The 20,704-nt window shown below is 44.8% G+C and overlaps 1 protein-coding gene and 1 long non-coding RNA gene across 12 annotated transcripts in view; both read right to left on the reverse strand.

The window, feature by feature from the left end:
- Positions 1 to 9,684, reverse strand: part of PLEKHM3 (pleckstrin homology domain containing M3) — a 798,157-nt gene extending 788,473 nt beyond the window's left edge. For 2 of the 10 annotated variants that reach the window (XR_014557238.1, XM_083707671.1), the window contains exon 1: positions 9,522 to 9,684. The gene's annotated coding sequence lies outside the window, so the exon portion shown is untranslated. Of the gene's footprint in view, positions 1 to 212; positions 540 to 4,143; positions 4,367 to 9,474 lie in introns of those variants that run through there. The other 8 variants (XR_014557242.1, XR_014557243.1, XM_083707674.1 and 5 more) reach the window with 7 other exon arrangements.
- The window catches only part of LOC310833677, a 244,055-nt gene that overhangs the window by 133,954 nt on the left and 89,397 nt on the right, over positions 1 to 20,704 (reverse strand). The gene's annotated exons all lie outside the window — the stretch shown is intronic.

Genomic DNA, 20,704 nt, shown 5'->3' on the forward strand with positions numbered 1-20,704 from the left:
TGTTCTTCAGACCAAAACACATCTAGTCACTTAAATAGCCACAAATTAACACCCACCAGCCCATAAATACCGTGATTTATTTTCATAATTTAAGCTAGCAATTAAACTGCCTAGACATTGAACAATTTAGTATACTCTGTGCAAGGTTAACTGACTAAAATGCTTTGATCGGCTGCTACTTTTACATGGCAATCTTATACAGGTCTACTCACAATCAAGCCCCGTGGAGATCCACCAGGTAAAATGGAGCCTTGGAGATCCCTTTTTCTTAGATTGGCATTGTAAGCATTTTCTGCTGCATCACTTGGGTACATCCAAAACGATTTTACTGCCAAAATATTTATCAGTTGCAAATTGCAAGCCCTGTGATGGGAAGACATGACTCAGCATCACTGTACAATAGTGGAGAAACCACGATGCAGCGAGATTTCCACAATCAAAGGAGATTCCCAGAAGTGTTAGTAACTCGGTTTTCAAATAAAGGATAAGGCGGACCAAGAAAAAGAAAGAAAGAAAGAAACCTATCATCTTTGTTATTATTACTGACAAAATGTCCGACATAATGACAGGCAGAGTGTGAGCCTGTATACTGCTCTGGGGAAATGCAATACAGTGGTGCCCCGCAAGACGAACGCCTCGCAAGACGGAAAACCCGCTAGACGAAAGGGTTTTCCGTTTTGGAGGCGCTTCGCAAAACGAATTTCCCTATGGGCTTGCTTCGCAAGACGAAAATGTTTTGCGAGTTCCTGCGGGTTTTTTTTCCCCTTCCCCCCCCTTTTCCTAAGCCCTAAGCCGCTTATCAGCTGATCCGCTAAAAGCCGCTAAACCGCTAATAGCGCTAATCCGCTAAGCTGTCAATGGGCTTGCTTCGCAAGACGAAAAAACCGCTATACAAAGAGCCTCACGGAACGGATTAATTTCGTCTTGCGAGGCACCACTGTACATCTTTGTGTGCTCTGGGCCAGAAATATACTCTATCCCCTTGTGAGAGCTCTGTCAGCGGAAGGCCACCCAGTGTCACCGCTGGTTCTGCCCTCACCACAATAGTGTGTCCTCCCACCCACTACACAAATGCAGCACTGTTCTCTTCCCCATAAGAGAGAGAGGCATGTTTAGAAACTCAAATAATATGAGCTAATCACCAAATGGCACCTTAAATCTAGATTACAGTTGCTACAACGGTATGACTAGGTGTCCCCTCCCCCCCCCGACCATGTTTGTTGTTGTTGTTTATTTCATTTCTATACCACTTTATGTTTTAAAGAAAAAAAATCTCAAAGCAGTTTACAACACATTTAAACATCAAATGAAACAACCCAGGATAAAGTCAAGCTTCAAGGAAAATACAGTTTGCTTTCCCCCTACAGTGGTCCCTTGGGTTACAGACGCTTCAGGTTACAGACTCCGCTAACCCAGAAATAGTACTTTGCGTCAGGATGAGAACAGAAATCGCATGGCGGCGGCAGCGGGAGGCCCCATTAGCTAAAGTGGTACCTCAGGTTAAGAACAGTTTCAGGTTAAGAATGGACCTCCGGAACGAATTACCGTATTTTTCGCCCTATAGGACGCACCGTCCCATAAGGCGCACCTAGTTTTTTGGGGGGGAAATAAAGGGGAAAAAATTATTTCCCCCCCAGGCGCGGGGCTGGGGCGGGGGAGGCCCGAGCTTCCCCCGACCCCAGTCCCCAAAGAGGCAGCTCTCTGCAAGCCGTGAGAGCCCAGCGCTGGCTCCCGCTGCTTGCGGAGAGGTCCGCGAAGCCTGGACGCGCTGAGCTCAGCGTGCGCAGGCTTCGGCATGCAGGAAACTCTCCGCAAGCAGCGGGAGCACTCCTGCTGCTTGCGGAGAGGTCCGCGAAACCTGGAGAGCGAGAGGGGTCGGTGCGCACCGACCCCTCTCGCTCTCCAGGCTTCAGCGAAAGCCTGCATTTGTCCCATAGGACGCACACACATTTCCCCTTCATTTTTGGAGGGGAAAAAGTGCGTCCTATAGGGCGAAAAATACGGTAAGTTCTTAACCCGAGGTACCACTGTATTTATTTTCCTACTTAATTTACAGAGCTGGCCCGTAGCAGAAGGACTCTAGGAAGCCAGTGGGGTGTAGTGGTTAGAGTGTTGGACCAGAACATGGGAAATCAGGGTTCAAATCCCTACTCAGTCATGAAGCTCACTTGGAGTCAGTCACAGCCTCCTAACCTACCTCACAGGGTCATTGCAGGGACTGACTAAAGATAGGGGTGAACCATGTACTCCTTGGAGAAAAATGTGGAAAACTGGCACAATAAATAACCTCTTTTGCTTACCTGCTTAAGAAAGCTGGAGGGGCCAGCCAGGTGGAGATGTCAGTCGCCAGCCTCGCATCCAGATAGCTCCACCTGGTCACAATTTGATCCATGCCAGTCACAAAACGCGCCTGGCACCTGGCTGATTTCTAACACCGGAAAGTGGCAACTGTTTGCTGATGACAGCGAAAATAAAGACCTGCACTTGCGGATAACGCTGGAGTGTGTGTGTGAAGTAAACACCCCCACACCTGAGTGATATCACTGTCTTGGCAAATGGTAGTTTTCTCCCTCTCTGAACTAAGGAGGAGGCTGCAACCTTTTTATTTTGTCCCTTGGCACCAAGCCTGCTACCTCCATGGCTCTATCCTGGGTTCTGCTTCTCAGTCTAGTAGAGCTCACTATTAAGGACACAAGAGAAGTCTGGAAACTGGCATGGGCAAATTAAACTAGGTGTGGGGAACCTTAGGTCTGCCATATGCTGCTGAACTACAACTCCCATCATCCCTGGCCATTGGTCATGCTTGCTGGGGCTGATGGGGGTTATAGTGCAGCAACATCTGGCAGCCCTAAGGTTCCCCACACCTGGTTTAGGTAGCTGATCACAGGAGCTCCTGGATTCTTGTTGCCAACTTCAGTTTCAGCAGTTCAGAAAAAGGGCTACCAGATTCAGACCCAGAGACTGCCTGAAGCTTGAAGTGCTGCAGGGCGGAAAGAGAGTACAGTGGTACCTTGGGTTACATACGCTTCAGGTTACAGACTCTGCTAACCCAGAAATAGTACCTCGGGTTAAGAACTTTGCTTCAGGATGAGAACAGAAATCGCGTGGCAGCAGCAGGAGGCCCCATTAGCTAAAGTGGTGCTTCAGGTTAAGAACAGTTTCAGGTTAAGAACAAACCTCTGGAACGAATTAAGTACTTAACCCGAGGTACCACTGTATGCAGCAGCAGCAGTCTATCTGACCCTCAGTGCTTTAACTGTTTATCCATCCATTCTGCGGGGTTCAGTGAGAATCCTAAAGAAAAAAGGCCTGCTTTTCAAAAGTAAATTCCTATTCCTCAGTGCCTGAAAGACATGCTGAAAAAATGTGTTGGCAGTTTCTGTTGTAGGACTGAGTAGAGGCTTCAGACGTTATGGGAGATTTTACTTTATTCAGCCTAACAGTTTCCCCTCTAGTTTCCATTCCCTTGAACTAGCAAGCCTGTCTAAATACATATTAGGGCAATGCCTTTATTGGGCCAATCAAAATGTCATAAAATACTGTGCAATTTTGGTTGGCCTAATTAAAGTAGTGCCCTAATATTTGGCATTTTTCTTATAGGTCAACTCAGCTATCTCTACATTTTTTTACATAGAATTGAATTGCACACATCTAAAAGCCGGTCTGAATTCAGCACGGCTTCATCTGCAACATACCTATACGCTGGGAAAACCAGAGTAATCTTAGCACTATGGAGACAACAAACCCATTCTGAATTAAACCAGTGAGAAATGATCTAAGAATAAAGGAGCCTGAGAAAATCTATCAATGGGCTGTGTTAGTCAGCTAAAGATTATCCATCACTCTCCATGGCAATAGATCTAGCAACAATAATTCATAATACAGCAGCAGCAATTTAAGCAATTTCAGTCTCTCTCACATGCATGACTTTAAATGCAGAAAATGAAAAAAGAAACAGAACTGTTTGCCATATACAGGAGCACTTCTCTAAAGCTCTGTTAGAGCAGCTACTGGTAAGCAGGGCTTACCCTCTGTGTTACTGTCAGTCTGACTTCCAGTCTGAAACCACTCAGGAGCAGGTGACAAAGAAAAGAAGAAGTGACTCAGTTCAGAGGGTGAATGCAAAGTAACACATTGACTCACCAGGGAAATCATGTCATGCAGCGACCTTTCCCAAGCATTTTGCATGTCGTCACCCAGAGGAAGCATTTACTGTATACCCAAGGCTCAAGGTACCGAATCTTCCTATCAACACAGCAACACTGAGAAGCAGTCAGAGAACTTCCTGGAAACTCTTGTCTTTTTTTAATACAGTACACTATTTAGCACAACTGCTGCTGCTGGCTTCTAAGAAACCTCCCTCACATACACACCCAAAACACTTCTGATTTAACTCTCAGTAGCAGGGGTCCCCACAAAGCAAGAAACTTCACTAGGGTTGAATGAAATCACAGTATATCTGAAAGGTTGTGGTAAGAATAAGGAGGCATTCAACTAAATCAGAGTTTTCAAACTCTGAATAAGGAGGCATTCAACTAAATCAGAGTTTTCTCCAGCTGCTTTTGGACTCCCATCATCCTTAGCTAGCAGGACCAGTCGTGGTCAGGGATGATGGGAACTGTAGTCCAAAAACAGCTGGAGACCCAAGTTTGAGAAACTTTGAACTAAATAAACACATAAGTGCAGCTAGTTTTGCTTGAATGACGGGACTTCCCCCTGTCCCTTCCCCAGACACATCCACCCTGCTGTCCCCAAAGTTGCTCCAGAGGGTTGGAGGAAACCCCAAAACAGATTTAGGGGGCACATGGGGGGGGGGAAGAGAGGGAAGAAAGTCCCACTGCACAAGCAGAAGCATTTCACTCATGCAAAGCACTACCTGGCGATCTGCTGAATACAACCCACTACTATCACAACATTATCAACATCATACATTCAGAAATATTTCATCATCTAGCTGGATCTAGCCATAGAATGTGCCCAGACTGGCAGCTTGTTGTGCCCTTTATTACATATATCATATTTTGACTCTCCTCCACCTCTTTTAGCAGCTCCTGATGTTTATAATTATTTTACTGCATTTCCAAATTAAACCTATTTATTATTTATCACATATAGTCAATATTTGTTTTATATCACTGCACATTTTTGTAATTAATCCTGCTAATGTCTTAATCTGTTCACAATATTTTTAAGTATTTAAAAAATGATTTCAACTCTATATTAAAAACTTTTGTCGTCTTGAAGGAACCGGGGTTACGTTCCTGTCCCTTGCGTGCATCAGAGGAGCACGCATAAGCCTGTTATGCCCTATTTTTAGCCACTTCTAGGTTGCCGTGATGCACGCTTGCACAGTCACACGTCAATCGGATGTGCATAAATTGGTCACTGCCTGTTATGTCAAAATCAGCTCTTTGAATTGAGCCCAGAAACTTATCGGGAGTCAGTGCAATTGTGCCAGAATCAGTGTAATATGAACATACCTTCAGGGCTCACTCAACAATCTGGCTGCTGAATTCTGCACTAGCTATAGTCTCCAAATTGTCTTCAAAAGCAGCCCCACATGGTCATCTAGCCCAGACATTATCAGAGCATAGACAGCTGAAGCTAGCTTATCCTCATGCAGAGAGGGTCACAGCTGGGTTCCCAGCAGAAGGTTCATGGCACCAAAGCAATCTGTGCCTCCAATAACAGAAGCGGATCCAGAAGTCCCGCTAAATTGTGCACCTGCCTCTTTAGGGGAAGTGCAACTCCTTCCAGAACAGAATGAACCCCACCCATCCGGTGAGTAGTAGAAATCAAGGAGAGCACTCAACAGCCCAGTTCCTGGCCCAAGAAAAGGGAACTCAGAATTTGAGATGGATGAAGAAAAAACTCATCTCCACTGTCCCTTGTATCATTCTGAAGATTTATACAATGGTACCTTGGGTTAAGTACCGTATTTTTGGCAGCAAAGCACTCACTTTTTTCCTCCTAGAAAGTAAGGGGAAATGTCTGTGCGTGTTATGAAGGGAATGCCTACGGGTGGCATGCCTATGGATTTCCCTCCTCTAAAAACTATGTTGTGTTATGGTCGGGTGCGTGTTATAGAGCGAAAAATACGGTACTTAATTCGTTCTGGAGGTCCATTCTTAACCTGAAACTGTTCTTAATCTGAAGCACCACTTTAGCTAATGGGGCCTCCTGCTGCCGCCGCGCTGCCGGAGCATGATTTCTGTTCTCATCCTGAAGCAAAGTTCTTAACCCGAGTTACTATTTCTGGGTTAGTGGAGTCTATAACCTGAAGCGTCTGTAACCTGAAGCGTATTTAACCCAAGGTACCACTGTACTTAGTCATCAGTGTTTTCTCTAACAGGCTACATGTTTCAATTCTGGATAAACAGGCCCTGTTTCACTCTCAGACAGATTGAATACTCAGTTAGTACAAAAATACATTGACCTTGGAAGTCTCCTACTAACAGAACAAAGCCATGCATATGTTTGCATTTTCTTTTCGCCATGGAGGCAACTCTGAAGCATCATCTATGCTCAGCACAAACAAAAGCAAGTCATACAGACATTGCTAGAAATGAGGTCATTAAGCAGGGAGGCTGATGATGAGATGGCTGTTTATAACCATACTCCCTTTTTCTATACTTCCAGTTCCTGTAACTGAACCAGGAAGGTGGAGTCTGTTCTATTGCTTCACATGAGAGAATTTGTGGCAGCAAAAATGAATAAATCAGGTAATTTCAAAAGATGCTGCAGCACTGTCTTTTGGATGCTAGGGGCATGCCTGTCCATAATTTAAGCAAAAGGAAGTCTCTGTGTATTCAACAGAACGTAGACCCTAACTAAAAGGAAATTATGCTATTGAGAATATCATAACCAAAATAGGAAAATATTTCAAATATTTGCCAGCATCAAAACCCAGGAGGATTATTCCAACCCCCATTTTCAGGGCAGTTTTAAAGACGAATATGTAACATTTAAATGGTCTTATTCTTCTCTCTTTCTGCAGAATAGCCATGTGCAGCCCAGGAAAAGAGAAGATAAATAGACTCCTCCTCGTCTCTCTACTGAATCCAATTTGCAACTGTTGAATCCTTCACATTCATCTGGATTATTCCATGGCCTGCATCCTAGACTGGAAGGGGGATACTCTGAACAAAGTACTGACATAATAATGATAATAATAATAATAATAACTTTTATTTATATCCCGCCCTCCCCAGCCGAAGCCAGGCTCAGGGCGGCTAACAACAATCAACAATCAAACAATCAGATATTCACACATTCTAAAAATATTTCATTATAAAAATCAATTAAAATCAAATTAATGGCAACTAATTAAGCAAGATTCTAAGCAGGTTGCCAGAGGAGGGAGTCAGGCTGCGCCCTGACCAAAGGCCTGGTGGAACAACTCTGTCTTGCAGGCCCTGCGGAAGGATGTCAGGTCCCGCAGGGCCCTAGTCTCTTGTGACAGAGCGTTCCACCAGATTGGAGCCGCAGCCGAGAAGGCCCTGGCTCTAGTTGAGGCCAGCCTAACCTCTAACCTTGTTGTACTACATACTATAGTACAGCCTTGTAAAAAAGTTTACAACAGTTACTAGCCCACAACATTTTTATAAGCACGCCTACCTGCCTTATTTTTCTCTGCTCCAACCCAATCTTGGAGGGAGTTCTATCCCTGGCTACCTTAAAGAGCACTATTAAATGACAGGTGAATGTACTGTTTCCTATAAAATAACTCCTAACATCTCCATAGTAGAAAAGTTGGCTTTTTATTGGCAAGTTGATCAAACTGGCTCACTTCCTCTCTAGTCAGTATCAGTCCACAAGGATGGAGTTTTGCTACAGTTTATATACTTGATATTCAGTCATTCTGAGAATGGTGTATTATATAGTTTATGGTTATTGTGAAAGAATCTGTGGCAGTGAAAACTACTGGGATTCAAGTAACTAACAATGCAATGCTATACATATCCTCTTAAGAACCAGCAAGTTCAATGGAAGTCACTTGCAGTTAAGACTGCAGCCTATACTGGATTTAAAACAGAACAAATGCTAATCCTAATCACATTTGCTTGTGAGTAACAAGTCTTATTAATATCAATTAGATATATGTATGGGTGTGTGTTTATGTATATGCATATATGTGTGTGTACATCTCTGTGTGTCTGTACACACACACACACACACACACACACATACAAACACACATTCAAAATTAGCCAGGCACCAGACACATTTTGCACCTGCCTATTGGCCACTTGCTACCAAGTGAAGATGCCTGACATCATTTGGAGGGCATATGTGGGGATCATTGGATCTTGACTATTTTCACACACTAATACAACATCCTGTAGGAACAGGCCAATATATATGTAGACTGTCCCTGGATAAAGTGACTTTTCTTCTTTCAGTTCTCAAAGTTCTTAACCTAGCTCGAGGTTGCCATCTGAACTAGCCAAATGTTTAACAGATAATCACAGCCAGTCCATTATTTGAAAAAATAAGACTTTCAAACCGTCTTGCCCCAAAATGGCAACTATAACCTCCTTTGTCACACTTTGCATTCTGGAATAAAAATATGTGCGTTCTCAAGGAAGCCTGGGTAGCATGGTACACTCAGAACACAAACAGTAAACTATTTTCCATAATGCTTAAAAATAATAATCAAAGAGAACATTAATATGCTTTTAACTCTGATTCAACAATTTGCATGCCTTCAGAGGGCACCACATATGTGGTGCACATGTAATGTGCTAGAGAGCTATTCTGGTAGAGTCTTGCCTGAAACAGGGAGACCTGGCCTCAAATCTGCACTGCACCACAAAGTTCACGGAGTGATTTCAAGGCACCTGTCATCATTCAGTTTAAAGGAATTCAATTTATTCCATAGGGTTGTTGCAATGATACAAGTGGGATGGGGAGAGGGGGATAGGAGGCTCTTACACACCACCTTGGAAGAAGGGCAGGTTAAACACTACATAGAGAAGAGAACGAATATATATTAGATGCAGCAACAACGACAAAACACAGTTTACACAAAACGCTTAAGCCGAGTGCACAGCTTTGTGCTTGTCCTGCAGTTTCTGCGTGGCTTCTTTGGTGAAAGCTATAACTGCATCCATGGGATGACCTAATATTGCATAATTTAAGGAGCTGGGGGGGAGGGGAGGACGGGGGGGGGGACAGAGGATGAATACAGATCCAGGCACAAGAAATGCACAACAACAACAACAACAACAAACCCCCAAGCTGCTTGATTTTATAAGGATGCGCGCCTCCTAAAAGTGCCAGGTTGCAGAGCCTGCAGAGCCAAGAGGGCACCTGGCACAATAAGGAAGGCGCCATAAACGCCCAGGCTGGACCTTCGGGATGGTCAGGGGCTGAGCCGGCCTTTCCACTCCCATCTGCGGAGCCTCCAGGGACTCAAAGGCAAAGGGGCTCAAGCCACAGGCAGCCTCGACCCGGACTCCGCAGCAGCCGCACACGCGCCGCCCGGGGGTCCCGCATTTATTCCCGCCGGTTTCCCTTGCCTTCTCTTCCCGTCCTCCTCGCTCCCTCCGCCACCGGCGGCCACAGACACCGGCAACCGGCAACCGCCCTCAGCCTCAGCCGCCGCCTCGGCTCTCTCTGTTTACAAGCTGCCCTGGCCCCGGTGCTCGCCTCAAACGCTTCCCCGCAGCAGTCAGGGAAACCGGAACCGGCAAGAAGGTTCCGGCAGGCAGCCTGTTCCGCACTCCTCAGCCCCGCCCAATATAAAGATAATGATGACGATGATATATTATTATTATTATTATTATTATTATTATTATTATTATTATTATTATTATTATACCGCCCTATACCGGGGGGGCGTCCTCAGGGCAGTTCACAAAATACAATCAAGATACAAAATCACAAAATACGTAATAAAAACAAAAACAACAACCTAATAGTAGTAGTAGTAGTAGTAATAATAGTATAACAACAACAAAACAAAACAAAATAATAATAATAATAATAATAATAATAATAATTAAAAGCAATGCAGACCCTCCAACATGGGCGTAGCCAGGATTTTTGTTAAGGAGGATAGAACCTCAGTTATTTAAGTATTTTTTATTGTCCCTATTTTCCAGGGACAGACCCGGATTTTCTGATTTGATCCCAGAATGTCCCGCTTTTCCTTAGGACAGCCCTATTTTTATCAGAGAAATGTTAGAGGGTATGGAGTTATGTGACCCCCAAGCAAAGAGAAGTAACCATACAACTTTTAGAAGACATCTGAAGGGAAGTTTTTGTAATGTTTGATGTTTTATTATGTTTTTATATATGTTGGAAGCCGCCCAGAGTGGCTGGGGCAACCCAGTCAGATGGGGGTTGGTGGGGTATAAATATTATTGTTATTATTATTATTATGGAATGTTGTTGTTGTTTAGTCGTTTAGTCGTGTCCGACTCTTCGTGACCCCCTGGACCAGAGCAGGCCAGGCACTCCTGTCTTCCACTGCCTCCCGCAGTTTCGTCAAACTCATGCTGGTCGCTTCGAGAACACTGTCCAGCCATCTCATCCTTTGTTGTCCCCTTCTCCTTGTGCCCTCCATCTTTCCCAACATCAGGGTCTTTTCCAGGGAGTCTTCTCTTCTCATGAGCTGGCCAAAGTATTGGAGTCTCAGCTTCAGGATCTGTCCTTCCAGTGAGCACTCAGGGCTGATTTCCTTCAGAATGGAGAGGTTTGATCTTCTTGCAGTCCATGGGACTCTCAAGAGTCTCCGCCAGCACCATAATTCAAAAGCATCAATTCTTCGGCGATCAGTCTTCTTGATGGTCCAGCTCTCACTTCCATACATCACTACTGGGAAAACCATGGCTTTAACTATACGGACCTTTGTTTATTATGGAATAGGATGTCCCTATTTTCGTCGGAGAAATGTTGGAGGGTATGGAACAGGAATAAACAACTTGTGATGGCTGGTAATAATAATAACACCATAATGGATAATTGTAAAAATTTAAGAACACTGGCAGGACTGAAATAGCTCTTACAATGTATGACAGATATAAGAGTTAAAAAAATAGAATACGCAATACAAGAAAATAAGGGATACTCGCTGAAGAGTTGGAGGGAAGTCGCAGGCTCAGCAGAGCTAAAAGTATTTAAGTGATTTATTGTAATGTATTGTAAAAGTATGTATAAGGAAAATAATAAAAAATTATTTAAAAAAAACCAACACTAATAACAACAACATCAGTGTGTGATGACAGGTAACAGCCAGAGGCCCTAGTGTTATGAAAATAAATCTCAACATTGCGGGTACTTTTCAAAAGAAAAAGCCCATTGGTTCTTTTATTCTGTTCCTCCCACATCACACACACAATTGGCTTTTCTGGGATTTTGAGATGTTCACCAGGGCTAGTGTAGTTATCTAGCCCAACCCCCTGCAATGCAGGAATCTCAACTAAAGCACCCATGACAGATGGCCATCCAACCTCTACTTAAAAACCTCCAAGGAAGGAGAGTCCACAATCTCCCAAGGATGGAACAGCTCCTACTGTTACAAAGCTCTTTCAGATGTTTAGTCAGAATCTCCTTTGGTTCTGGTCCTTCCCTCCAAAGCAGGAGAAAACAAGTATGCTCCATCATTCACATGACAGCCCTTTAAATATTTGAAGATGGCATATATATGAATGGGAGGAGCTCCTGTCCTGTTTTTTGATGCCCTCTATCTGTGGTTTTATAAGCACTCATACTAAAAGCATTTTTTGTAAATGTGTTGTTCAGTTAATAAAGGATGCTATTATGTATTTAATTGCCAGCACAATACTATGCCTGCCTGCTCAGAAGCAAGTGCCATCAAGTTCAACGGGGTTTATTCACAACGCGGGTGGCGCTGTGGGTTAAACCACAGAGCCTAGGACTTGCCGATCAGAAGGTCGGTGGTTCGAATCCCCGTGGCAGGGTGAGCTCCTGTTGCTCAGTCCCTGCTCCTGCCAACCTAGCAGTTCGAAAGCACCTCAAAGTGCAAGTAGATAAATAGGTACTGCTCTGGCAGGAAGGTAAACGGCATTTCCGTGCACTGCTCTGGTTCGCCAGAAGTGGCTTAGTCATGCTGGCCACATGACCCGGAAGCTGTACGCCGGCTCCCTCGGCCAGTAAAGCGAAATGAGCGTCGCAACCCCAGAGTCGGCCACGACTGGACCTAATGGTCAGGGATCCCTTTACCCTTTACCTTTACCTAAAGGGTTATAGGATTGCAACCTTCAAAAGAATCTTTCAGAGCAGTCCTGCCAGGTTAGGGGATGGAGCCAGTGGGGCAGACATACCAACAATTAATCAAAGTTTGTGACAACATTTAAAATTGAACTAAATTATTTTGTTCATTGTTCTGTGTTTTATAAGTAAAAATAGTATAGACCAGGGCTTTCTTTAGCTGGAACTTGATGGAACTCTCAGCACCTCTCAGGTGGGCGCCATTACCATTCTAACAGTATGAGGGAGAAGTTCATGGTGAGTTCCGGTGCCTCTTTTTCTAGAAAATTTGTACTGGTATTGCTTTGAGGCTGCAGGTTGTCTGCATTAGGTTCTACTGATCGGGGAAAGGGGTGGCTCGGCTAGAATTTGGGCATTGACCATCTTTGTTTATATTTACAGAATTTCTGATTCAACCCAAATGATTTCCTTCCACCAGAGTGCTTTGCTGTATTCCTGAGTTAGGAATGCAGGTGAAATATTCTGCCTTGGAATGGGAAGCATGCTTCAGTTTTTGCATGAAAGATCTATGAGTTATTATTAAAATTAAAATTAAAATACCAGCCTGTACCCTCAGGGTATACTTGGAGCCAGTAGGCGTTCTGCTCTTCCCTGCCTCGGATTACAATAACATTTATTTCCTGCATGCATCCGTTTTGTTTTACGCTTACATTTTTCACATGCAATTTCTTCACAGCCGTCCATGGGGGGGGGGGGGAATGTAACATCAGAGCTGACCCTTGGAGGCAGAGGAAAAGCTGCCCACTGGAATTCAACACTGTAGCAATTACCTTTTCTTTAACATTCAATAAGCTATGTTTTACTTCTCCTTTTATGAGAGATATTCCCATCCGCGAGCCCTTCTGCCAGCCAGATCCTTCTTTCCCAAGCCACTTAGCTCAGGTCTTTTTAAAGAGGGGGATTGTTTTTGAACAAGCTTTTCCTGGCACGGCTCCTTCGCCTCGCAGAAGCGATCAGGCGGTGGGCATAGTTCATTCCCACTGCAAGGCTGCCGCTACCACCACAAACAAACATCCACGTCCCTAGAAAGGGGCCCGCTTTTCTTCTGCTAATGGGATTGGCACCGTTTAGAGCAGTCTGCTAGGACATTGTCTGCAGCCACAGCAAGAGAAACATTATTCAAAGGCCATTCAGGCCCCAGAAGAAGCGGCAGAGCCGAGTAATTATCGGAGGCTCTCCATTAAGGAGGGCATCCCTGCTCTTTGTCTGCATGGCTTTAATAAAGCTCACTAATAGGGTTGGTGGGGGAGGGGCCCCCTAATGGCTCCAAACAAAACCCTTTTTCTTTTCTCCCCCACCCCACCTCACCCCACCCCACCGCCTCCTTGTTACAAGAAGTGGCTTTATGGAAACTGACAGCAAAGCCATAAGTTACCATACTGAATAATGACCTTCAGGAAAACTTTGTGTGAACCCAAATGTTTTCGAGATGCACGTCTTCAGTGCCATCGGAATATCTCTTGCACCCCTTCACGTTTAGGCGTCTCTCTCCTCGCCTCCTCTCTCCTGCATGTGGTGAGTGAGGACCCTGTTGCAACAGTTTAATAAAGATCAGGCTTACAAGCTGCTTTGCTTCTCAATATTCTCTGGTTGGCCTCTGTTATTTTCTGCTACAGATAGGGAACCCACTTAAGGACTCTATATGGGCTCTCGGATACCCCACAAGGGAAAAGGAGCAGGTTTTTTCCTACATCACTTGCATGAGGGAATCTCAACATATAGCACAGTTAACGGGAGAAAGCAGCTTAATGTGAGCTGCCCAAGTCAAACATGGATTGATGGAGCTGTCATCACATTTGCTGCCCTGATCCCTTGGGTGAGGGCAGACAGACAGCTGCAAGGAAAATGGTCCCCGCTCTCAGTGGTGCAGTTAGGAGAATAATTTTAGGTGCTGGACTTAATGGTCTTTTGTGGGAGGTACCTCTTTAGAAGTTCAGGTGCATTAACTTCACTTACTTCCGTATGTGGTCACTAAACCAACCCTGCAGTGTTGGGGTGCCCTCCTGCTCATTCTGCTAAATTGGGCCTTGGGTGCCTGCCCTACATGGCTGGGTTTCTCAAATGAGCTGAATGTCACAGCATTCAGCTGCATCCATCTCATAGGTCCAGAGAGTTTAATAAAAGCAAAACAAACAAACAAACAAACAAAAAGGGGGAAGGACAGTACACAAAAACAGAACAAGGCACCAGTGACGTAGCATGGGGGGTGTGAGGGGGCATGGCCCTGGGCGCAAAATTCCCCACCTACTTGGGGAAGATGGATGAAAACAGTTGGCCAATTCTGAACAGTTGCACAAGTGGACTTAATTCCCTGTGCACATACCCCACTTAGCCGAGGCCGGCCCAAGACATTTTGACGCCTGAGGCAGACCCCAAAATGGTGCCCTTCCCATCCCAGGGAATAAGGGGTGAGGAAAGATCTCCATCAGGAACAAGAGGAGAAGAAAGATCAACATCACAATCTGCTGCCTCAGGGAGTGTGACACCTGAGGCAGTAACCTCACCTTGTCTCATGGTTGGGCCAGCCCTGTACTCAGCCATACATTAAATTCCACTCTTTGTAAATAAATATCAAAACCACCACACAATGATATCAAAGTAAATACCCCAAACACCAAGCGTTTATAATACTCTCCCCTCCCAAGAAAACTGATACTCTCCAATAATGTCCTAGGTACTTCTGATCGTTTTCGAAAGCTTAATATTGGCTTAATATTTTGAGTGTCACAAGAATGTTTGTTCCTTAAATAATAAGTATGTTTGTGTGTGCCTCAAAACACACTTATCACTGGAATTTAGGAACTACCAGCAAGAAGGAAAAAAAGGACTTCTCCAAAAGACACAAATCCAAAGAATGCCTTCCGCAGACTTTGCTGAATTCTGCCTAGGAATCTATAAGGATTGTGGCAGAAGTTCATTAAACGTTACACAAAACAGGGTGGATTACCCTCCCCCGTCGCTTTTATTCACTGAAACCCAGCAAAAGGAAACAGTGCCAAGGAATGCCATTTAGCCAATCAGCAATGTGTTTGTTTGCAAGCTATTGTGAATGGATGAATGAATGAAATATTGGATAGGAAAAGGCCATTAAGCTTTGCAAGAGTTATTTAGTTTAGTCAACATGTGCTTGCCATCTTTGTCTCTGTACTTTCTCAGCTTTTGTCTAGATACATGACATGCAGCAGCCTTGACAAATTATTGATGTTCTTTAGTTCATTGACATTGTTTGGCTACTTACACGCAGCTATTTTTCCTTTGAATGCAGCATGCCTCAGCATGCAGTCGTAAGAGTTATTCAGCCAAAGCACCATCTCTAGGCTGAAGGAGAAAAGTTGGTGTTACGGTTAAGATTTAAGGTCTGGTTCTTCACCGCTGGTGTGTGGACATGGCTGCCAACTTTGGATTTCAGTGCCATCCCTTGTGAACTGAATTGGCACAATGGATTTTTATCACATTATCTGTGCCAGTTGGTTTACCAGTGCCAGAATATTTGTGTTATTAACATGATTGACTTTTGTGAATGTAATTATCTCCATCGGTACTTTTGGGGGAGCATTTGATTTATTTCTGACTTCATTTATTACAATCCTCCCTCCCTGCCCCTGCTGCAACTCAAGATAACTCAAGCATCTGGTGAAGCAGAATGTAGCCCACATAAGCTGATGCCACAATAAATTTTTTGCTCTTTAAGATGCTATATTATACTTATTTCCTGCTTTCTGAACAGATAGCATTCGAGGCAGAATCTGGTGGCTCAAAGACCTAGTAAAACTAGGAAATAGTTAAGCCAAGCAAGCAAAATAAGTTATTTCCTTCTTCATGTGGCTCTCAGGTTCTTTGGCTTTTCAGACCCTGACACTAGTAAGTCATCAGGCAGTGGCTGCAGTTTTATTGGTTGTAAAATTGTGCTGGCAGCATCCTTGCAGAAACCCTCTGCTGGTCCATAGCCTAGAAGAACTATGGGAGAGTCATAGTGACATGTTAACAAACTCCACACAACATAATGGTCACTTTAGTTCATACAGAGTCTGGTTTTAGAGTACATCTTGTTTCCTTCGCCTTGCCATATCTATACTTTCCAAGTTTCCACATTTTAAATTATAGTGATTTGACATTTTCTGGCACACTCCTTCACTTCCAAGTTGAAATGTCCTATAGTAAAATGTCCAGTGGTAATAATTTAAGCACTGCCCATGGTTACACTGATGTGGCTAGTACTACTGGCAATTGTCAGGGTCAGATTCTACAGTATACAGGTCCCTGCCTTTCAATATCCCCATTGAGAGACAGTACTACTATTTTTACTTTCCTTTGGATTGGTACTGTGCCCCAGACAAAGATTCATCTGTGACAACCCAAAGCATTGCGGCCTTCAACTCCGGCTAGGCTTGTTCTAGAGGTCTAAACCACTGAGCCTCTTGGGCTTGCCGATCAAAAGGTCGGTGGTTTGAATTTGTGCGACAGGGTGAGCTTCTGTTGCTCTGTCGCTGCTCCTGCCAAGCTAGCAGTTCGAAAACACGCCAGTGTGAGTAGATAAATAGGTACCACTGTGGCGGGAAGGTAAATGGTGTTTCCGTGCACTCTAGTTTACATCAAGGTGTTCCATTGCTCCAGAAGCAGCTTAGTTATGCTGCCCACTTGACCTGGAAAGCTGTCTGTGGACAAACGCTGGCTCCCTCGGCCTGAAAGCGAGATGAGTGCTGCAACCCCATAGTCGCCTTTGACTGGGCTTAACAGTCTAGGGGTCCTTTACTTTTTATTCCCAAGGACTCAGGACCATTCTGTCAGTTCATGCACCTTGGGCCCATCCCCTACCAGCCATGCCTCTGTTCCCTGGCATTTCAAGTCCCCTGATCACCCAAGTATGCCCAAGTTAGGAAGCAGATGGGAAGCTGCCTTATCAATCTGATGGTGCGACCATTGGCCCTTCGCCTGTCTTGTCTATGCTGCCAGTATATCTGAGGATTTCAGATTTCCCAGCACTACCTGGAGAAGTTGGGCACCTGAGCCCAGGGACAGGGTCTGACCATTTCGGTTGCCACACTCGCACCTTCAAGATGCAGCATGCAAACTGATTCTCTCCCACGCTGGGAGAGGTGAGTGGGGTTGGCAAAAATTGTAGTCCCCTGCCTAGAACCATCAGCAGGCAAAGCTCATACTCTCTTACTACATCACTACAGTTGAACTTGCAAAAATGTAGAGATATGTTAATGGGGCACAAGGGGTGAAAAGATAATTACAGTGGTACCTTTGGTTACGAACTTAATTTGTTCCGGAGGTCCGTTCTTAACCTGAAACCGTTCTTAACCTGAGGTACCACGTTAGCTAATGGGGTCTCCCGCTGCCACTGCGCGATTTCTGTTCTCATCCTGGGGCAAAGTTCTTAACCCGAGGTACTACTCCCGGGTTAGCTGAGTCTGTAACCCGGTGTTTGTAACCAGAGGTGTTTGTAACCCGAGGTACCACTGTATTCAATGTCTCCTGTGCGGGGGGTGGAGGAGGCATTAGATAGATAGATGATAGATGATAGATAGCTGATAGATGATAGATAGATAGATAGATAGATAGATAGATAGTCCTCCCACATTCAGATTTCCTCATGGATTTGCAGATAAAAATTACTTCCATAGAGCTTTCCCTCAGAAACCCATGCATGTCAGTTTTCTTTCAGCAATGTAGCATAATAAGGAAAGGCAATTCATACTGTTTCCTGCTGCCGAACATCATGATTAGAGAGATGACTGCCACCCCAGCACTATGCTGGACAATCTGGGAAGAAAGCAGACGAAAAGCAGAGCGCTGCATGTCGAAATGCACTCCACACCTGGCTGCTAGAAACCTTTTGTGCTTCTTTGTTGTGCCGTATCTTTGGGCTGGAGGCTTTCAAGGGACCTTTATTCCTCTGATTACAAAATTAGTGTTGGGTTTAATGAGATTTCTCCTTTTATTTGTGTCTTCTCCTGGCTTTCTTCCTTCCGTTTGATGGTACAACCATTTGCTCTTATCTATCTCCATGGTGATGTGTCTTGTCCCAAGCCTGTGTCTCCCTCCCTCCCTCCCTCCCTCCCTTTCTCTCCATACCCCCCACCCCACCCCCCCAACTACTTGTGATGCTGTGGGGATTTAGGTTGCCTGCTTAAAACCCTCTAAAGTAATACATGGAAACAAATTGGTTCTGTAAATAGATCTCATCTTCAAAGTAAGATGGTTTTCTAGAAAATCTGGCCTCTCCCTCTTTGCTTGGAAAGCAACTCTGTTTTACAGTCATTACAGTGAACATCTCCATGAATACAGAGGACATACAGGAACTCTGAATAGAAGTCCTATTAAGGACCTTCTAAGGAGGGACGCAGGTGGCGCTGTGGGTTAAAGCCTCAGCGCCTAGGACTTGCCGATTGAAAGGTCGGCGGTTCGAATCCCTGCGGCGGGGTGCGCTCCCGCTGCTCGGTCCCAGCGCCTGCCAACCTAGCAGTTCGAAAGCACCTCCGGGTGCAAGTAGATAAATAGGGACCGCTTATCAGCGGGAAGGTAAACGGCGTTTCCGTGTGCGGCTCTGGCTCGCCAGAGCAGCGATGTCACGCTGGCCACGTGACCCGGAAGTGTCTCCAGACAGCGCTGGCCCCTGGCCTCTGAAGTGAGACGGGCGCACAACCCCAGAGTCTGTCAAGACTGGCCCGTACGGGCAGGGGTACCTTTACCTTTACAGGAGTTAAAGCCTGTAAACTGAGGCTACTTTTTATGCTCTTGTTTTAACTATTATTTATTTACATTTGATTATAAGCATTTATAATCCGAAGGCCTCAGGGCAGGAAATAGAAACATGTAAAACAAAAATTAATCTAAATTGAAACAATTATCAGTAGCTGGTTAGCCTACAGTTTTAGGTGGAAATCACTGTGGTAATGTATGCAGTGCTTAATTTCTAAAACAAGACGTACTAGGAACAAACTTGTGTAGACATCATGCCCTCTTCTCTGGAAGGTCTACTTCCAAAGGCCAAATATACATGATTAGTGGCTGCCCTATAACTTAGTGGAAAGACACAGTCTAAGCACATCAGGGACACCAGCTCCTGGGAGCAGAGCCCTTTTGAGCCCCTCAAATATTTTGGGGGTGGGGTCCGGCCCCCATCCATGTCCAAAAAGCACAGAGGTGAAATGTGGAGCTCACCGCAGCGTGACACTTACTTTGTCAGTTAAGATGCTCCAAGTTACTGCATTCACTGCAATGATGCCACATGCTTGAAGGCTGAGCCCTGTAAACTGAGCACAGGATCTAGAGCTGCACCATAGTGATGGGAAGGCAAGAATGGGGGCTTATCCACACTTCTGTTCGCCCCACTGCTTTCCCCCAAGTAAACCCATGGCTTAGCACTGAATCGGAACAAATGGCAATCAGGTTTTCTGCAGATTGCCATTTGTTCTGATTTAGCACTAAAGAGCAGGTTTCCAGGGGAAAGGCAAAATTGTTCAGACCCATGCCTAGTAAGTGTGGGGCAAGTGGAAAACTTATTGGACTTCTGCTGTCTAGGACGAGTGTGTATGAGCTCTCAATTTTCAAAAATATGTAGGGCTTTAGTAGCCCATACTAAACTGCTGGATGAAGAGAACATAAGCAGAGCCCAGCATCCTGTTCTCTCACTGGTCAACCAGATGCCTGTGGGAAACCAGCAAAGCAGGATTCGAGCACAAGAGCGCTCTCCTATGCTGTGGTTTCCAACAGCTGGTATTCAGAAGCATTGCTGATTCATAAGTAAAACAGCAGCAGTGGGCTAGGGAAGGGCTGTAGCTCAGAGATGCATGTAGAAGCTCCCAGGTTCAGCTTCTGGCATTTCCAGGTACAGCTGGGAGACTCTTGTTGGAAACCATGGGCAGCTTCTGCCAGTCAATGTAGACAATCGAGACCGAGGTTGGCCAAGTGTTTGACTCAGTATAAGGCAGATTCCTGTTTCCTATGTATTAATTGTTAAAAAAGCAATCACTGCTTCTTATTTGTAATGAAAGGGAAACACAGTCACAATTTTAACTTTTTTCATTAGACTTTCTATTTAACTGTGAGTGAGTGGCCTGATTCTCACATAGCGCTGAGTCAAAACCATGTGGTGATTTGCTCCTCACCAAACCAGTTGCTGTTGTGCTTCTTGGAGTTAAGCCATGGTTTGGCTTCGCGTTATGTGTGAAGCCAGGCTCATGGTCTGCCTTGGTCCAAACAAACTATGAGCTGTAGCCAAGGGCCAATGACAATCCAGGCTAATAGGCGCAACAATTCCTTATGAGCTGAAGTCAGTAAAAGTTAATTTTCAAACCAAGTTGTCACGTGAGGGACTGGTATTCTGAATGGTTCAGGTCTCAAAGCACTGGCCACAATATCTGGATTCAATCCATTCTCTTGTGGGCGGATTTGTGGGCACAATCAAGAATTTGGAAGAGCAATTTAGTACAGTATATGCAAATCTAATGAAATCTGC

Source organism: Podarcis gaigeae (assembly GCF_964106915.1).
Source record: "Podarcis gaigeae genome assembly, chromosome: 1".
In the NCBI taxonomy this organism is placed as follows: Eukaryota; Metazoa; Chordata; class Lepidosauria; order Squamata; family Lacertidae; genus Podarcis; species Podarcis gaigeae.